At 36.0% G+C, this 21,883-nt stretch overlaps 1 protein-coding gene and 1 long non-coding RNA gene across 3 annotated transcripts in view; both read right to left on the bottom strand.

Moving 5' to 3' along the window:
• efna5b (ephrin-A5b) overlaps positions 1-21,883 on the bottom strand; it is a 198,896-nt gene that overhangs the window by 101,983 nt on the left and 75,030 nt on the right.
• On the bottom strand, positions 8,873-13,815 carry LOC137489696 (uncharacterized). Its single transcript, XR_015497448.1, has 6 exons — positions 11,653-13,815; positions 11,228-11,332; positions 10,132-10,258; positions 9,872-9,957; positions 9,518-9,560; positions 8,873-9,420 (listed from the first exon to the last, which is right to left on the bottom strand). It is a non-coding gene; the product is annotated as an uncharacterized LOC137489696 (long non-coding RNA).

The raw sequence follows: 21,883 nt of genomic DNA, 5'->3' as shown, positions 1-21,883 counted from the left end.
TTGGGCTCTACAAAGTTACTATAAACAAATTATCCATTTATCCCCCCAATCCATCAGCCAATCACTGTGTGCACACGTTTGTGTTACGTTTAACGAAGAACCAAGATGATAAAGAGAGGGTCAGGGGTAGAATAATCATACTCTGATGTACTCAACACATGACCCAGTGACTAGAAGGGAAGGTTAGGACATTAGCCCCTTTCACACATACAGACCTTTCCGGAAAATTACCGGCAATTTTCCGGAAAGGTTGTATGTGTGAACAGGTCCTTTTTGAAAATACCGGTAAATTCGTTCTGGCTATTTTCCGGAAAGAGAAGTTGTAACATTACCGGCAATTTGCCGGAATGCTGCGCTGTGTGAATGTAGAAGGAAGATTCCCGTAATAAGCGCGTGCACGTCTAGAACGTGCTGACGTGAGACGTCTGCTTAAGCCAATCACAACAGTCAGACGCATTTACGTCCGCGCGGTTTATGAGAATAAAAACCTTAGAATATTTTTCCAGACACATTTAGCTGCTAGAAGATAGTCAGATCACGTTTATATGTTCTTCTTAATGCCAATTGTGTAAATAATCATCGATGAGATGCTTATGATAAGCCGTTGTTTGTTTACGTTCGTGTGCCTGTGAAACAGCCTGTGAGCGCCTGCACACGCACATATTATGAACATCTCGACATGCGAAAGTGATCCTGCGAAAGTTGTTCACAATATTGATCATCCACAGAGTTTGTAATTTAGTCAAATGTTTACAAACACAAGCGCAGCCGTTTAAAGCTCATTTGTGGTGAATGATGTCAGAATTTACCGGTATTTTGGAATGGATGTGTGAATGCTCTTTTCCGGAAAATTTCCGTAACGTCCTCGCCTGTGTGAACAGCGCTTTTTTGAATATACCGGTAAAGTCTTTCCGGAAATTTTCCGGATATTTACCGGTATCACTGTGTGAAAGGGGCTATTGACTCCAGTCATGCTGGTAGTTCAGAACCTCTGACTTTTGCTGTGCAATTAAAAATAATGTGCAACTAGTTGAGAGAGAGAGGACCCTGATCAACTCTCTCCACTCTCTCAACTAGCAGGCTGACCTTTAACCAGCACCAAAATTTTGACTATAAAGGTGAGAACTTCTTGTAGTAACATTGGAAGCTCAGCCGTGGTACAACCGCGCATCGCCCGGCATTCTCGGACTAATGTGTTAATCTTCCAATGTGCCTGCAACGGGCTCCCCAGTCCTTGGAGAGAAAGATGATAGCACTTGTGATAATCTTGTGATAAGCCTTTTACGCATTTTTATGACTCATTATTGAATATGGCTTATGAATATGATGGTTATTATTATTATAATTGATATCAGCTGTATGTACCAGCAATAAACAGTTGTACAGCTTGATTGGAACGGTGTATGGACCTTTTATTGGTATTTTCTCTAATCGATTAGCACCACTTTTGCCTCACTTGAGTAAAAATTTAAACCATGCTAAAACATTTTTGATATGCTGAAACATTTCAGATACTAATAATCTGGGCATGCTAAAATAATTTGACTATAGCAACATAATATTGCACTGTACAAAACGTTCCCATGAACAAATCTGTAGGAAAAGCTTCCCCCCTACCCTCCTACTCAGCCCATTGTCAGTTTATTTTGCTTGTTTTAAGGAACAGCACTTCATTTTGACTCATTATTTCTTAAAACAAGATTATTTTTTTGCTTGTGTAGAAAATGCTTCTCAATATAAGACTATCTTAGATATTTCAAAAAGAAACAATACAAAAACAGCGTTAGGAGACAACTATGAGCTAAAAACCTTCACTGCTATTCATCAAAACTCTTAGTAATGTTTTATGAATGTGAATACGAGTGCTGATCTCCTGCATCTGTTTACACACACACACACACACACACACACACACACACACACACACACACACACACACACACAGCGGCTCCAGAAACTCATGCATGCGTGTTTTCATCAGCAGATGGACAGAAACACTGGGATGATCATCTCCACACCTGCCAGACGCCGCATAAACAGATCAAAATCCCTGCACACGTATATATGCACATGACATATACGGCTTATTTGCTGAACGCAGCCTCCGGACAGCCATCCATCACGGACGGCTTGCTGGACCGGCGCTGGCCAGAGGAAATAAAATCACTTTTTTTTTTTCATACGCAACCAAGCAAATGCAATTTGAAGTGCCACATTTTGCTGCCGGGCTGCATTTGTGCTGCTGTTTCTCGCAGGCAGGAATGAATAAACATGTTCACAATGGGCTGGAAGAGGAATATCTCCACTTGAGAAATGATCATGTCTCTGACTGTCATACAAATGAGGCAAAAATGAAATGAAATAAAAGGAAATTAAATAAAATAAAGTAAAATAAGATAAAGTAAAATAAAATAAATTATATAAAATAAAGTTAAATAAATAAATAAATGACAAACTAAAAATAAACAATAAAATAAAATAAATAAATCATGAAATAAAATAAAATGATAATATAAAATGAAAATAATAAAATAAATAGCAAATGAAAAACAAATAAAATAAAATAAAACAAAACTAAATTAAATACAATTTTTTATAAATTACAAATAAAATAAAATGAAATAAAAAATAAAGCAAAATAAATAACAAAATAAATAAGAAAAAAGATTATTTTAAAATGAAACAAACAAATGAAATAAAATAAAGTAAAATAAATAAAAAAAATTAAAAAATAATAAAATACAAATACAAATAAATAACAAACAAAAAGAATAAAACAAAAATAAACAACAAGTGAAATAAAAGTGTATAAAATTAAATAAAAAAATAAACAACAACAAATGCAGATAAAAAACCAAATGAAGATCGGAAATAAACAAAACAATGTGCAAAACAATGTAATAATAATAATAACCTGGCGGCGCAGTGGCGCAGTGGGTAGCACATTCGCCTCACAGCAAGAAGGTCGCTGGTTCGAGCCTCGGCTAGGTCAGTTGTCATTTCTGTGTGGAGTTTGCATGTTCTCTCCATGTTGGCGTGGGTTTCCTTTAGGTGCTCCGGTTTCCCCCACAGTCCAAAGACGTGGTATAGGGGAATTGGGTATGCTATATTTGACTGGAGTGTGTGTGTGAATGAGTGAGTATGGATGTTTCCCAGTGATGAGTTGCAGCTTGTAGGGCAGTGGTTCTCAAACGTTTTTCATCAAGTACCACCTCAGAAAAACGTTGTCTTTGCAAGTACCACCATAATGAGCAGTACTGGAATAAAGTAGCATATTAGGTCCAGTAAAGCAGCTAAAACTCTCAACAGTTCAAAAACGAGGCATAATAGTTCCAATTATTAAGAACATTTAAATTAAAATGTGCTTTTAAAGTTAAAAATGGTGGGTTACTGTTCTTAAAAAGTAAAAAAAAGAAGAAAAAACACTGTTGTAGGGCATCTGCTGCGAACAAATACATGCTAGATAAATTGGCGGTTCATTTCGCTGTGGCGACCTCAGATTAAAAAAGGGACTAATCCGAAAAGAAAATGAATGAATGAATTAATAAATTAATAATAATAATAATAATCATCTGAAATAAAACACAAATATAAATATTATAGAAGATAAAAATTAGCCAAAAATAACAAATTCTTTCCCAGAGATGGGTTGCGGCTGGAAGGGCATCCGCTCTGTAAAAACTTGCTGGATGAGTTGGCGGTTCATTCCGCTGTGGCAACCCTGGATTAACAAAGGGACTAAGCTGAGAAGAAAATGACTGAATAACAAATTCTACAAAACATAATGAAAACTACATTTAAAATCTAAGTAAATTAAAAAAAAATAATAATAATTTGTAACTGGAAATATGGTACAAAGTTAAATGAACAAACAAACAAACAAATAAACAAACATATTGACAAAATCATAATAAAAAGCATTTATATATATATTGGTGCATTTGAACAAAACAGATTCATTAAACATGAAAATAATATTTTAGTCACAGAACATATTTAGAAATGGAAAGATTGTACAATTAAACTCATGCAAAATATTGCACAAAAAAAAAAATGCAAACTACATTTCAACAAAATTGTATATATTTTTTGTTTCTCTTGATTCTTGCTATTTTTGAAAGTGTTATTTAATAGTTTCCCCTAACATATAAATTTGGCCTACTAATTTTTAAACCATTATTGCAAGTTATTTTGTTAGATTAGCTCCAGATTTGTCTTCGGTACTGACTAATCGAGCGTATATGCACAAATATAATATGGTAAATCTTCCTACAGAAAATATTCATTTAAATGGAGGTGTACTGTATGCATATATGCTGAGCACTGTATGTATAATTATCAAATTCTTCACTCATTGGATGAATACGCTGCTTTATTCGCAATTTTTATTATTTATAATTATTTATTATTAATATTCGCAAATTTAATTCACATATTTGAATGGAAATATAGTGCTATCAGCCTCTCAACTGGTGTCTGAGCCTCAACACACACACACACACACTGCTTTATTTCTGCCTTTGGTTTTCTATATGAAGCTGCTGGATGAAATCAAACTCCTCCAAACTGAGAGAAAAGAGCAGAGCAAAGGGAAACACCTGCTGGAGCTTCAGGAGAACAAACCGCTTTTATCAGCATTAAAACACACACACACACACATCAGCATCAAAACTCACACACATCGCTCACAAACGCAGAGTTGCGACAGACTGTCAGCATCCTGTACATCACAAAACTACAAACACATTCACACGACAAAATCTGACTTGTGTTTAAAACATAAACACACATACAGAAGGACAGAAAACCACGACATTGAAGAGTCACACACACACACACACACACAAACACGTCACCTTCTGCATATGGCTACAACATCACAGTTAATGTCGGATGCTGTAGTAAAATCTGACAGGCTGCTTGTGTGTGTGAGTGCACGTGTGTGTAAAATAAAGTCAAATAAAGTAAAATAAAACAATAGTGTCTCAGTGGTTAGCACAATCGCCTCACAGCAAGAAGGTCGCTGGTTCGAGCCTTGGTTGGATCAGTTGACATTTCTGTGTGGAGTTTGTATGTTCTCCCCATGTTGGTGAGGGTTTCCTCCGGGTGCCACTGTCCAAACACGTGCGCTATAGGGGAATTGATTAACTTAATTGGCCAGTGTATAAGTGTGAATGAGTTTGTATGGGTGCTTCCCATTAATGGGTTGCAGCTGAAAGGGCATTCATTGCGTAAAACATGCTGGTTTATTCCACTGTAGTGGCCCTAGATTAATAAAGGCCGAAAAGAAAAGGAAGTCAAAGAAGTCAAATTGATCACAGATTTTCTGAAGCTGCCCGTCAGATTTTACTACAGCATCTGACATTAACTGTGGTATTGTACCCATATGAATGAATGAACACTTCAGTGTAACCAGTTTTGTTTTGATAAGTAATGAGGTCTTACTGCAATACAATAAATACATTAAATTTTTTACTAGTTGTTTTGTCTATATCTAAACATATTTATTTATTTATTTATTTATTTATTTATTTATTTATGTATGTACTTATTTACATTAGCTTATTTATTTATTTTATTTACTTACTTTCCCTGCTGAAAAATCCAGCTTAAACAAGCCTAATCTGGTTGGCTGGTTTTAGCTGTTTGACCAGCCTGGTTTTAGAGGGGTTTTGGCCATTTCCAGGCTGGTTTCCAGCCTGTTCTTAGCTGGTCAGGCTGGAAAATGACCAGCTATATCCAGCTAAAATCAGCTTGACCACCCTGGTTTAAGCTGGACATAGCTGGTTTTGGCTGGGCTCCCATCCTGGCTAGGCTGGTCAAGCTGGTTTTAGCTGGTCATCTCCCAGCCTGTCCAGCTAAGACCAGGGGTCCGTTCTTTGTACGTGGATTACTCAGTTAGCTGGATTTGGATATCGACGATTTGACACAATCCAGGATCGCTTCGTTCTTCAAAACTGATCTGTGAGTTGTTGTCATAGCAACAGTTCTGCTAGCTCAAACCTGGTCGGGAGCAGGTTCAATTTATATAAACAGGATGAGATCGGCTCAGTTCAAGCAAAGATAATACAGAAAGTATGTTCCCAATGCTGATATTTTCTAACAGTAGTCGTTATATACACTTGAGAAAATACTAAAAAATTTTTAAATTATATAAAGTTATGGTAATTAATAAAATAAATAAAGTTATATATTAATAAAACTTATGCAATCTGCACCCCCGAAATGAAAGTACAAAGACTGCCACCTGGTGGTGCAAAGAGAAAACTTATTGATATGAACTTTTTAGATCGCTTTAGTACAATTTGTGTATGATAATAGAAATGCACAATATGTGACTTTTTTAAAAGCAATAATACATTTATGCAGTCATGAACATGATTTGACAACTAATATGCCAGTGATTTGATGCTTCACAAAAGCTGCAGACACCTTATGATATCAAAATGCTTTTGAAAACATCCAGTTATTCTTTACACTGATTAAAAAAACGGCTGCTATAATACTAATATGACTACTATAATAAGAAAAATAAGCTCTAACTGTAAAACTAAATGAATTGCTCTTGACACATAAAAGAGCCAAGCATGCAGACCACAACAAGGCGTAATTGCGTATCATATTTAACAAACCGTTTACCGCAAACTTGATGTAATTTTGCTCACATGGATAATTGAATATTAATCAGATGATGTCATTACGCTGCTGTGCCGTCAGCCAATCAATGCATTGCTGATCATGAGTTCGAGGATCGATAGATCTGTCCTTCACAACACACACAGCGATCCCAGATCAGTTCAACCAGACATTTTAATCTGATTCGCGAACTTGTTTGAAGAACCAAATCAGTTATCAAGATTAAAAGATCCAGGATCTGCCAAATCATCTTAGATCATTTAAGCGAGGTGCGAAGAACGGACCACTGGCTGGAAATGCCTGGAAATCAGCCTGGAAACCCCTAAAAAACCAGCCTGGTCGACCAGCTAAAACCAGCTAACCAGCCTAGGCTGGTTTAAGTTGGTTTTATCAGTAGGGTTATTTATTTATTTAAGAGCAGATGTGCTGATCGTGTCTCTGAGCGTAATCGTGAGTCTGCAGAAACTCATTTGTGATGGCCAACAGATGCTTTTTCCGTCTCTCTGAGCAAGTTAAATGTCTTTTCTGTGCTCAGAGTTGTAATTGACTTAACGCAGAGAAGCCCTGAATGTATGAGATAATGAAGAGGGCGTTTGGCTCCGTCCACTTAACTCTACAACAGCAGTTATGATCCCATTGTCCATTACCCAAATGGACATCACTTTACTCGGGAGTATCGATCTTCTCTGTTCTCCGGCTCATCTGCATCACCTCGCTCTCCATAAATCAGAGGATTCGGGAGATCTGCTCAGAGTTTCTGCTGCTGGGCCAGAAGATTAATGATGCCGACGGACACATAGAGCATCTGTGGCTTTAACAGGACAATCACAAACAGCAGGACATCAGGAGCTCTGACCCGCACACAGAGACACATTCACAACCCAAACAAGCAGAGCAGAGCGGTCAAACTGAGGAAATATAAGAGAAAACCAATAATTTCACTGTGGAGCTGCTAAACAAAACAGTCTGTTTCACTGCTAACTGCTAAAAGCACTCTATTTCACTGGTAAAAACACGTATTTTATTGCTAACTGCTAAACAAAACAACTGCTAACTGCTAAAAGCACACTATTTCACTGGTAAAAACACGTATTTTATTGCTAACTGCTAAACAAAACAACTGCTAACTGCTAAAAGCACTCTATTTCACTTGTACAAACACAGTATTGCTAACTGCTAAACAAAACGGTCTGTTTCACTGCTAACTGCTAAAAGCACACTATTTCACTGGTAAAAACATGTATTTTATTGCTAACTGCTAAACAAAACAGTATTTCACTGCTAACTGCTAAAAGCACGTAAAAACATGTATTTTATTGCTTAACTGCTAAACAAAACAGTCTGTTTCACTGCTAACTGCTAAAAACACTCTATTTCACTGGAAAAAACATGTATTTTATTGCTAACTGCTAAACACAACAGTCTGTTTCACTGCTAACTGCTAAAAGCACTCTATTTCACTGGTAAAAACACGTATTTTATTGCTAACTGCTAAACAAAACAACTGTTAACTGCTAAAAGCACACTATTTCACTGGTAAAAACATGTATTTTATTGCTAACTGCTAAACAAAACAACTGCTAACTGCTAAAAGCACTCTATTTCACTTGTACAAACACAGTATTGCTAACTGCTAAACAAAACGGTCTGTTTCACTGCTAACTGCTAAAAGCACACTATTTCACTGGTAAAAACATGTATTTTATTGCTAACTGCTAAACAAAACAGTATTTCACTGCTAACTGCTAAAAGCACGTAAAAACACTTATTTTATTGCTTAACTGCTAAACAAAACAGTCTGTTTCACTGCTAACTGCTAAAAGCACTCTATTTCACTGGTAAAAACATGTATTTTATTGCTAACTGCTAAACACAACAGTATTTCACTGCTAACTGCTAAAAGCACGTAAAAACACTTATTTTATTGCTTAACTGCTAAACTAAACAGTCTATTTCACTGCTAACTGCTAAATACACAGCAAAATATGGGGACCCAAAACAACTCTATGGGTGTTAATTTCAACCCTTTGAAAGTGTCTCATGGGGTCCACTCAAAACAGACTTAAATCAACACTTTCAAAAGGGTTGTCACATTGACACCAAAGAAAGGGTTAATTTTAACTCTGGGCAGAGTTAAAATATGTAACTATATTTAACACCGCCTGGTGTAATATATTGTTATTTTATTCAACTCTCTTGAGTGTAAATATGGTAAAAAGGTCAAATAGACTGTAAATTACAAAATAAAAAACATTTTATTTGAAAACATTCACCACTTCAACAATTCATTCAGTTTTTAAAATGCAACAATGTCAAATATGCTTTAAATGTTTTATTAGTACAGACAGTATCAACAACATATGTATGACCAGTGCTCAAAAAGGCTGTTTCAGTCCTTTGGTCCAAACTTGATGTTTCATCAGAGCAATTTGAAAGTTCAATATAGCGTCACTCATAGTTTTCTTCTGAACTCATAGTTTTCTTGTGAAATAACATTTTAAACAACTTGGCGTGCAAATCTTTCACTTCTGGTGTTTCCTTGGTCCTCCATATCAAACACAGCAGTTTAAATGAAGGTATAAATACTGTAAACTTGTGTGAAAACAAACTGGAGCTAGGAAATCTCATCAAGCATGTCCTGTGAATGAAGTGCTTTCCAGCCACAGGATGACCTTTTTATCCATGACGATGTAGCAGCTGCTGATCGCTCGTCTGGTGGTTCCTGATGCACGGATATACTGTAGGGTGATGCTCATCTAAGAACTCTTCAAGACTCCAGCATGACTAAGAAAAATGTTTGAAAACAAATTGCAATCAAATTCTATGATATATTTAAAAGAACATTTAAAGTAAATAAAACATTTAAGAAATCTAAACTCACCTTTTGAAAATCTTCATGATGATCCACAACTTGACTCTCCCAGCTGGTTGAGGTGACAGGATATGGAAAAGTAGAAAAAAACACATACATCACTGTTGGATCTCCAAAAACAATTAGGTTAACCACTATGGCTAGAACTGGAAAAACAGGCAGCTGTCTGTCCAGAATCCTGAATTTAACACAACACTTGGAGCAAAATTTAGAGGAGCTTAAAATATTTTATATCATTTAGTGATGCTGACTTCCCCAAAATATTGGCCACAGTGTAAAAAATATTCATAAACTTACAGTTTTCTGTAAGCGTGTGCGTGCATGTGTGTGTGCGTGTGTGTGTGTGCGTGCATGTTTCTTTACCAGATTCAACTTGTTAGGCCCTTTCAGGTCCAGTATTGACGCCACCTTTCCTGGAGTCTAGCAGATGTTTCAGGTCCAAATATAATCTAAAATATTAGGATAAGCAGAAGAGGAAAAGTGCAAAGCAGAGCAAAACATTATTTAAGTAACAGTTCACCCACAATACAAAACTTATCACCATCATGTCATTTGTTATTCTCTAATGCTCTAATACCCTCTCAGCTTATTGTGAAACAAATACAGAACTTTATCAAACATACCTTCATTATTATCACCACATATGACCAAGAAGGTGTGCTTGGTCATTTCACCAACTCTGGAAATACACCATCCGTCTCTAATCAGCCACCGTCACAGGGTCTTGTGTTATTGTATAGAGAACTGTGGCTGTTAAAAAACAACAACACATTAGTATCTAACACATATGCATAACCTTCAGATAAAAGAGATAAACATCACAAAGTATGCCTCACACATTTTCACATATCTTTTGATTCAGATGTTGATTATTGATAATAAATCTACAAATCAAACTTGTATCATCATTAGGCTGCTTAAATATGAATCAGTTGATTAATTTTACAGACATGTGGCTGTTTACAACGCACTAAATTGTCTTTAATAAAACGGAAATGTTGTGTAAAGTTCATGCTAAGTTTAGCCTATAGTTTTAAGCACAATATCATGCGGGAGAAAAAGCTTGACTAAGATGTTCCTGACTACAGAAATAGCCTAACTTACTAACGTCAGACATCCCGAGTTGGGAAAAGTCATTTTCGGGGGATACAGAGTTGATTTGCGGGAGGTAGCGGGAGAGATGAGTACCTGAAGAGCAATGAGATGAGTTGCGCGCGACGTACCTAAAGAGCGGTGGGGGTGACTTGCGTGCGACGTACCTGAAGAGCTAGGAGGGATGCGGTGGAGAGGGGTGTGCAAAGTGTTTAATGACCGGGCGGGAGACGCGCGATTTCCAGGAGATTATCATTCATTTGCGGGCAACTACTTGGGCATCTGGGAGTCTCTGTGCATTTGCGGGATAACGTTAACGTTAGTCCCGCAACTTCCGGGAGACTTCTGTAACGTCAAATGTCTGATAAAGTGCAAACGCGGTCATTTAAAGACATTAATGTTAACATTCCGACTTTAATGGTTGTCAACACTTAATATAATTCAAGCGTAACTGTTACGTTATCACACGAGTCTATGGACTAACTTAACGTTATATGGACGGCCACGAATGAACCAGTTTAAAAGGGCTGCGGTGTTTAAAATAACCAAATTAACGTACACGAATAACAAACAATCACATGTTTCAGTCAGGAAGCCTTTTACAAGTAAGCATGTTCATTTACTCACCAGATATGTTTTAGAAACTCCAGAGCTCATGGAAACCGTCCTGTGTTGCCGTTAGCATCCAGGCAGAGTAGGCTAGGCTGCTTCGGGGATTCCCTCGCTAGTTTGCTTCGAATTAAAGGAGAAGTGTCGATTTTATTTTACAGATGGGTAACAACGCACAAAATAGCATTAAGCGTGACAGAAATGTGTTGAACATGTACATTTGATGTTTTTATGCACTATGTAAGCGTGGGCATATATAAAAACATTCTTGAAAAGAAGTCAATAGTAATGCAGTTAAGCTAGATACACAAACGACCATGAATGAACCTCAGAAGTTTAAAATTGTCACTCCATTCTAAAGTTATTAACTTAACAATATGTTTACAACTGTATTTCCTTAAAGAAAGTCAGTAAAATACCAACATTTAGGTAGTTTGACTCACCAGTTGCTGTTCTAAACCTCAGATGGAAAATGGCAAATTCTTCAGTGACTGGGGCTGCATGAATTCCCGGATGTTGGAAATAACACCACCAAGTGTTGAAAAGATAACTCCTTGATTTCGCACTGAATAAAATCAATTCTAACTCTTATTATATTCATTTATCAAAATCTAACTCTTTAACGTCAACACTTTACTCTGAAATGCTTCAACACCGAGAATTTAACTCTGATGAATTTGCTGTGTACACTCTATTTCACTTGTACAAACACTGTATTGCTAACTGCTAAACAAAACAGTCTATTTCACTGCTAACTGGTGAAAGCTCTATTTCACTGCTAACTGCTAAAGCACTCTATTTCACTGCTAACTGCTAAAAGCACTCTGCTTCACTGGCACAAACACTGTATTTCATTGCTAAAGGTTAAACAAAAAAGAGTATATTACTGCTAACTGCTAAAAACACAATTTCACTGATACACACACTGTATTTTGTTGCTAACTGCTAAACAAAACAGTCTGTTTCACTGCTAACTGCTAAAAGCACAATTTCACTTGTACAAACACAGTATTGCTAACTGCTAAACAAAACAGTATATTTCACTGCTAACTGCTAAAAGCACTATTTTCACTGGTACAAAGTACTGTATTTCATTGCTAACTGTTAAACAAAATAGTGTATTTTACTGCTAACTGCTAAAAACACTATTTCACTGATGCAAACACTGTATTTCATTGCTAACTGCTAAAAACTGTTTATTTCACTTCTAACTGCTAAACTTAATACTTTATCTTTCTGCTAAAACACTCCATTTCATTGCTAACTGCTAAATAAAATACTTTTTTCATTGCTTATAGGTAAACACTCTATTTTAGTGCTAACTGCTAAACAAAACTATTTCACTGGTAACACTATTTAACTTTTAACTACTAAACTACTTTCACTTCTAAATAATAAACAAAATAGTGTATTTTACTGCTAAATGCTAAACAAAACACTTTATTTTATTAACTGCTTAGAAACACTTTCACTGCTAACTGCGAAACAAATAAGTAATTCACTGCTAACTGATAAACAAATCAATCACTGCTAAAACACATTCACTGCTAAATGCTAACCAAAACACTCAATTTCACTGCTAACTATTAAACAAAATAGTGTATTTTACAGCCAACTGCTAAACAAAACACACTGCTAACTGCTAAAACCCCTCTATATCACTGCTAAAAACCCTCTATTTCACTGCTAACTGCTAAAACCCCTCTGTTTCACTCCTAAAAACCCTCTATTTCACTGCTAACTGCTAAAACAGCTCTGTTTCACTCCTAAAAACCCTCTATTTCACTGCTAACTGCTAAACCCCTCTATTTCACTGCTAAAAACCCTCTATTTCACTGCTAACTGCTAAAACCCCTCTGTTTCACTCCTAAAAACCCTCTATTTCACTGTAACTGCTAAAACCCCTTTGTTTCACTCCTAAAAACCCTCTGTTTCACTGCTAACTGCTAAAAACCCTCTATTTCACTGCTAACTGCTAAAACCCCTCTGTTTCACTCCTAAAAACCCTCTATTTCACTGCTAACTGCTAAAACCCCTCTGTTTCACTCCCAAAAACCCTCTATTTCACTGCTAACTGCTAAAACCCCTCTATTTCACTGCTAAAACCCCTCTATTTCACTGCTAACTGCTAAAACCCCTCTGTTTCATTGTTAAAAACCCTCTTTTTCACTGCTAACTGCTAAAAAAACATTATAACTGCTAAACACCTTTTCACTGCAAACTTCCGCAGGGAGAGAATGATGTTCACTTCAGCCTGAACTCATGCAGATTTCTTCTGTGCTAGCGTCAGTTTTCACGTGTTTGAGCAAAGCGTTGAGAGATTATGCAGGAGAGGATGAAGATATTCCCCATTTCAGCAGCTCGTGACCTGCACACGGACACCTGCGGGCCGTTCAGAGGATAAAACACAGACTCATGCTCTGAATACCAGCGAAGAGATGAAGCTTAAATCAGAAACACCTGAACTGAAGCCCGAAGCCGAGCTCGCTAATGAAAACAACAGGTGAAACATCCAGAACACACCAGGAGAAGAAGAAAAATGCTGCATCTCAATTCACACACTGTCCATCCTAAATAGTCTTCAAAGATAGAATCAGGGTGTCCCAATTCATGGTATGTTGAAAAGAGTATGGAAATGTTTTCTGTATAGGTGTACTATTCCCTTTAGAAATGTGAAGTGTAGAACTGTCTTTATTCTAACCGCTAATATTACCCACAATGCACTGCACGTTGGATGTAAATTTGATTTGAACTACAAACTCGGGGAGAAAATGTAAACAAACTACAAACATGGTGGATGAGTGAAACCAATCGTGAAATAGAGGCTTCAGTATTATTACTGTATTATATTATCTAGCCAGCTGGAAGATATTTAAATCATGTTTTCTGTGTTTCATTTCATCTGCAACAATGTTAACTAATGTTTACAGTATTACTGTTAAAATTTACAAGTGTACTGTAAATAAACTGTAATGTAAAATAACTGTGCTGTAGTTACACAGAACAATTGTGACTGTTAGTTCACAGTGCACATTTTGCATCAGGACCCCAGAATGCATTGTCATTTAAAATAAATTAAAATTAATATAAATAAAATAAAATAAAATAAAATATTTAAATTAATTAATCAATTAAAATAAATAAAATAAAACAGAAATTAAATAATACAATTAAATTAAATAAAAAATGGAATGAAATGAACAAACAGAAATTAAGTAAATAAATAGGAACTGAAAAAATAGAATGAGTAAAAATTATAAAATAAAATTAAACAAAATATAAAATAACATAAAATAGAAACTGAATAAAATAAACTAATAAAAAAGTGAATAAAAAATTAAATGAAACAGAAGTTGAATAATAAAATACAATAAATTAAATTTAAAAATGAAATATAAATGGAATAAAATCAATATAAATTAAACTAAAAAAATAAAATATTTAAAATAGAATTTAATTAAAAATAATAAAATTAAGTTGAATTAAAAATAATTGAACAAAATAAAATAAATTAAATATAAAAAGTTAAAAATAAAATAAAACAGAAATAGATAAATAAAATAAAATAAAAATTGAATAAACTAAATTAATTAATTAAAATAAATTAAATAAAAATTGAATATTAAAAATAAATAAAATTAACTTATAAGTAAAATAGAAATGGAATAAAATAAATAAAAATAACTTAAATTAAATTAACAAATAAGAAATAGAATTTCAATAAAAATAATACATTTAAATTAAATTAAAAATAAAATTGAAATTGAATAAAATATAATCAAAAATTTAACTGAAAGAAATCGAAAAAAAATTGATTAAATAGAAATTGAATAATAACGTAAAGTAAAACAAAATAAAACAAATGAAATAATAATTAAATGCCTAAAATCAAAGGGTTTTTTGTGTTTTATAGTGTCGTTTTTTCAGTGTTGTCAGACAGGAGAACACTGGCTGTGCATGATGGCAAAAGACACACAAAAATCCCCAACGCCGCAGAAGAAAGAGACCCTGGGTCAGACAGACTCCAGATGTGCTGATCTCAGAACAGAGAAACACTGCTGGCCGTCTCTCTGTCACACACACACACACCTTTGAGCTTCGACTGATTCGTGACCATGAGAACTGATAAACACCCTTTACTGTTCATGGAGGAAAAGCTTGAGCTTCTGCCCGATCCGGCTCGTAATCTGACTTAATAAAGCAGCAGAATTCACAAAGACTGTAAAAATGTGCAGAACTACTCAGAAGATCCATCTTTCAGTTCTGTTCACGCTAAACTATCAGTGGAGATTATTATTAATCTTAATTTTATTATTATTATTTTGAGTGAATCATCCTCCTTTTGTTTTATCTTATTATGTTTTTTTCCCTGCAGAATTTACACACACACTAACATGAATACAGTCACTCACACACACTAGAGTATGACACATCACATGAACATCTTGGATAGAAGATCAGATAGAATAGAAACAGCCTGAAAATCCCATTACTGCTGGAAAGGTCATGACATAGTGCAGTATTCTTGAGACACACACACATGTACACGCACACACGCAAACACACACACACACACACGCACACGCACACGCACACGCACACGCACACGCACACGCACGCACGCACGCACGCACGCACGCACCAACATGCGCACACACAAATTTGGTCACAACATTGTTATTAATTCAAGGTACACATGCATGCACTTACACACACACACACACACACACACACACATGCATGCACGCGCACACACACACACATACACAGCAAACACACATACATAGATGCACAAAAGAACACAAAAGCACACACACACACAAACCGATATGTACACAAACAGACACGCAAACAGACATACATTGATAAACACAAGCACACACACAGATGCACACAATCTGTACACAGATGCACACACACACACACACACACACACACACACAGATGCGCAAAAATACACACACAAAAAATAAACACACACGGATGCACACGCAAGCGCACACGCACACGCCCACACACACACACACACACACACACACACACGCACGCACGCACGCACGCACGCACGCACGCACGCACGCACGCACGCGCACACACACACACACACACACACACACACACACACACACTGTACACAAATGCACACAAAAGTACACAGACAAACAAACAAACAAACACACACACACACACACACACACACACACATACTGTACACAGATGCACACAAGCACATATATACACAAAGACAAACACACACACAGAGATGCACACAAGCTGTACACAGCTGCACACACACACACACACACAAAAACACACACACAAACAGACACAGATGCACAAAAATGCACACACAAAAAATAAACACGCACGCACGCGCAAGCGCACACGCACACGCACACACACACACACACACTGTACACAGATGCACACAAATGTACAAAAACACACAAACAGATGCACACAAAACTACACACACAAACAAATAAACAAACAAACAAACAAACACACACACACACACACACATACTGTACAGAGATGCACACAAGCACATATATACACACAGTCACAGATATGCACAAACACACACACAAATACAAACTTGTACTTATACACTTTATATACATACAAATGCACTATACACACAAACACATATGCACACACATACACTCACCTCACAATATGCACATACTACCTAAAATTGAGGAAAAGTCGCAATCAGATAGGCGAATGTCGGCAGCCTCGCCTCCATTTTCAGATGTCCCTGTTTTTCCCTATCCACATTGAGACGGAGCAGCAGCGTTTCAGAATGAAAACGGCCTCTCCAGCGTTTTCGAAACGCTTTGTTTTCGGCGCTCGAAAGCCTACAGGTGTTTCAGGCGCAGGTCAGATTTGCTCCAGCTCATAATTTATTTTATTTATATTAATTTTGTCTAAAAAATTATTAGAGCTGTCCAGTTTCATCAGGAATGCATCCCAGATCACTGTCTGAAGTGGTTAGAGCGATCAGAGTTATATCCGATCAGAATAAAACGAATGGAGTGAGCAAACAGCCTCAAAAACACAGACGTGACAGAATTAGCGCCTTTTGCTGTGAAGTGACATCTGAGGATTCCGCTTGCCATTAAAGCCTTCGTCGGACAGTTATTAAAAAAATAATAATGTAAAAAGTAGAGAAAGGGAGGTCATGTGCTGGACAAGTCAATAAATATACAGGATGTCCCGGCTAATGTGGCCAGTTAGCCTAGAACCTCATGGATGGGGCAGATTTTCATCTGTTAGTAAGTAAATTTAGCCTTACCCTGTTTGGCAGTGTTTTTGAACATATGTTCAATATTTTGTGATAGTGACACCACTGTCTGCCTTTCCTGCCTACTTGCTCTTTTCGACCCAGAGCGTTACTCGGTATGGATGTCGCATCAAAGATTGAAATGTTACCACTCAGCGGGTTATGTCGTGACTCGCGTCACAGTATTGTGGCTTTGAGGCTCTACGGGATTCGAATTTCTGAATATATTTCTTGAATATAAATATATTAGTTATATAATAATATATTATATAATATTAAATTACATAAAATAATTAAAAGAACAAATTCTGGACCTTTTGGCTGTGGAAGGGTGGTTCGTTTGAAGCCGAACCCCCTCTGGCTACAGGCATGTGTCCATTTACAAAGCACTGGCCTTACCAAACCTCCTTTATAGACCAGCACACCCATCCACAAAGTGTCTCAAATGGATTTGCCATGTAAACAACATGACACAAAACAGGAAAATTACTGTTGCACTGGTCTGAAAATATCAACAAATATATTAAATTCATCTTTATTTCTATAGCCCTTTTACAATGTGGATTGTGCCAAAGCAGCTTTACATAGAGGATTATTCATTCATTCATTTTCTTGTCAGCTTAGTCCCTTTATTAATTCGGGGTCGCCACAGCGGAATAACCGCCAACTTATCCAGCACATTTTTACACAGCCGATGCCCTTCCAGCCGCAACCCATTTCTGGGAAACATCCACACACACATTCACACACACACACTCATACACTATGGACAATTTAGCCTACCCAATTCACCTGTACCGCATGTCTTTTGACTGTTGGGGAAACCGGAGCACCCGGAGGAAACCCACGTGAATGCAGGGAGAACATGCAAACTCCACACAGACACGCCAACTGAGCCAAGGATCGAACCAACGACCTTTTTGCTGTGAGGCGACAGCACTACCTACTGCGCCACTACGTCGCCATAGAAGATTATAGTAAATTGAAACAGTGTCAGTCCAGTTTTCAGTGTTTAAGTTGAGAAATCACACCATACACGTCTTGCGCCTTAATGCGCTGTGTATATGATCAGGACCATTGAGTTATACTTTGTATAATTTAAACAATGCAGCTGATTAACATATTAAACAAAGTTAAAGTAGCATAAAAACATATTTTGTCAGGACTTTTTTGTGATATAATCGTTTACAGTATACCAGACTCATCCACTGGACTCCTTTAACATTGACTGTATAATGTAATAACGTGCACTTTCTGTAAAAAGCTGCGATATAAAGAATATCAGCCGATATATCGTTATTGGACAATTTTACACCCTGATATCAGCAACGGTCAGAAAAAAACATATTTTTAATGTAATTTTTAATTCCCTGACATCGGCATCAGCCTCAAAAAAACATATCAGTCTGGCTGTACTATAATATGCATATAAAAATATTGTCTAATACATCTATATTTGTATTTTTTTACTCCCTGATATCGGTATCGGCCCAAAAAAACAAATCAGTGAGGCTGTAGTATAATATGCATTTAAAGAATATCGGCCAATATATCAATATTAGTATTTTTTACTCCCTGATATCAGTATCAGCCCCGAAAACCATATTGGTTGGGCTCTACTAGTATATGCATATAAAGAATATCAGCTGATATATCCATATTGATATTTTTCACTCCTTGATATCAGAATCGGCCCAAAAAAAGACATATCGGTTAGGTTGTACTAATATGAATATAAGAATATTATCTGATATATCAATATTTGTATTTTATTTTACTTCCTGATAATAGTATCAACCCCCACCAAAAAAACATATCAGTCAGGCTGTATTACAGTATGCATAAAAAGAATATCGGCCGATATATCCCACTTTGGCTACAGGCATGTATCAATTTACAAAGCACTGGCCTTAACACACCTCCTTTATAGACCAGCACACCCATCCACAAAGTGTCTCAAATGGATTTACCATGTAAACAACATGACACAAAACAGGAAAATTACTGTTGCACTGGTCTGAAAATAGCAACAAATATATTAAATTCATCTTTATTTCTATAGCCCTTTTACAATGTGGATTGTGCCAAAGCAGCTTTACATAGAAGATTATAGTAAATTGAAACAGTGTCAGTCCAGTTTTCGGTGTTTAAGTTGAGAAATCGCACCATACACGTCTTGCGCCTTATTGCGCTGTGTATATGATCAGAACCATTAAGTTATCCTTTGTATAATTTAAACAATGCAGCTGATTAACATATTAAACAAAGTTAAGGTAGCATAAAAGCATTTGTCGTCAGGACTTTTTTGTGATATATAATTTTTTACAGTATACCAGACTCATCCACTGGAATCCTCTAGCGTTGACTGTATAATGTAATAACTTGCATCATCTGTATAAAGCTGCTTTACAATGATAATTATTGTGAAAAGCTCTACACAAACACACTCGAACTGAACTGGAATGTGTTGCAGACAGATGAAAAAAAAGCAGGAAAAACACATTTTATAGTTTATAGTCGTACAGTTGAACTGAATCGCTCAACATCAACACACACACACACACACACACACACACACACACACACACACACACACACACACACACACACACACACACACACACACACACACTCATTCAGAAAACAGCACTCATGCTTAATATCTGTATTAAAGAGCAGAAATGTGCCGCGCCGGATCCTCTTTCAGAGCAAACAGCAGATCTCCGGAGGACTCCAGATATACGAGCGTTTAAAGGCTTATTTACACTGTGGCGAAGGTATGATTAACTTGTTAATGTTGCGCATAACTCCGGCTGGGCCAATGTCAGCAAACGGGTGGATTTGTAATCAAAACTAAACGATTCTCAAGGAGAAGAGCAATCCCGAAACCACAGCTGCGTTCCCAGAGTTTGCGTCTGAATCCTGCGGTTTGACGGGTCTGCAGGACGGGTTCGTGTATCTGTATCGCATGCATGACAGAAGCAAACAAGCATTATACTCTGATGTGCTTTTTTCATCATGTTTTTTTTTTTTATCTATTTCTCAGTAAATATAGATAATATAATTTGGAGCATTTCAATAAAACTGTTTAATTAAACAGTTATATTCATTAAAACAACAGATTGGTCACCTAACATCTTTAGAAATGGAAAGATAATACATTGAAATTCGAATGAGCTATTGCAAACTACAAACTTGTATATATATTTTTGTTTCTATTGATTTTGTCCTCTTTGTTATTATTATTTTTTTGAATATTATCCCCAATGTATTGATTTGGGGTTACTAATTATTTAGGCTGCAATTCTTGTCAGATTAGTTCCAGTTTTGACTTTGCTACCATTTTGATTACTAAAAATGTAATCCTATTAAAATGCCTATCAAATAAAACTAAGCATGTTAAGTTATTTCTATGTAACATCACAAAAATATATAATTAGAATTCAGAATACTATAGAATAGAGCAGGGGTTCTCAACTGGTTGGGCCATGGGACCCACATTTTTACATGGTCATCAATTATATTATTACAATTTTATTATTACAATTATCAACTATAATACAATTTTAGGAATTATAATTAATTTGCATTTATTTCTTAACATACACAAGTAGTGACAGATACATCATAAAACATTCACTGAGACTTACAAATAAACAAATTTTTTGGGCTGTTATTTCAAAAAATGTATCAAATTATAGAAAAATTACTAAGTAAAAACGACAAATACTGTAAACAGTGGTTAGGGTAAGGAAATGTTCAGTTACCATGAACTAAACTGAACTGTTAACAAAACATGTTGTCTGGTTTCTAAATGTCGTTTTAATTTAGAAGGTTTCCTGCTCTCTTATGAGAGCACCTCACTACATATGACACAGAGGCTTTAAGTCTTTTTGTCATCAATATATATAAATCCATACTTTACATATTCAGGGCCGTACTTGCACTCCGTACTCTAGTACTACTATAATATGCAAATTAAGAATATTGGTATTCAAATATATATCGATATTTGTCAGGCTCCATTATAATATGGATATAAAGAATATCGGCCGATATATCGTTATTGGAAAATTTTACACCCTGATATCAGCAAGAAAAAAACATATTAGTCTGGCACTACTATAATATGCAAATTAAGAATATTGGTATTCAAATATATATTGATATTTGTAATTTTTAATTCCCTGACATCGGCATCAGCCTCCAAAAAAACAAATCAGTCTGGCTGTACTATAATATGCATATAAAAATATCGTCCAATATATCTATATTTGTATTTTTTTACTCCCTGATATCGGTATCCGCCCCAAAAAACAAATCAGTGAGGCTGTAGTATTATATGCATATAAAGAATATATCAATATTAGTATTTTTTTACTCCCTGA

Source organism: Danio rerio, chromosome 8 (genome assembly GCF_052040795.2).
Source record: "Danio rerio strain M-AB ecotype USA chromosome 8, GRCz13ab, whole genome shotgun sequence".
In the NCBI taxonomy this organism is placed as follows: domain Eukaryota; kingdom Metazoa; phylum Chordata; class Actinopteri; order Cypriniformes; family Danionidae; genus Danio; species Danio rerio.
Note: the sequence above shows the minus strand (reverse complement) of the source record. Positions and strands in the feature narration are given on the sequence as shown.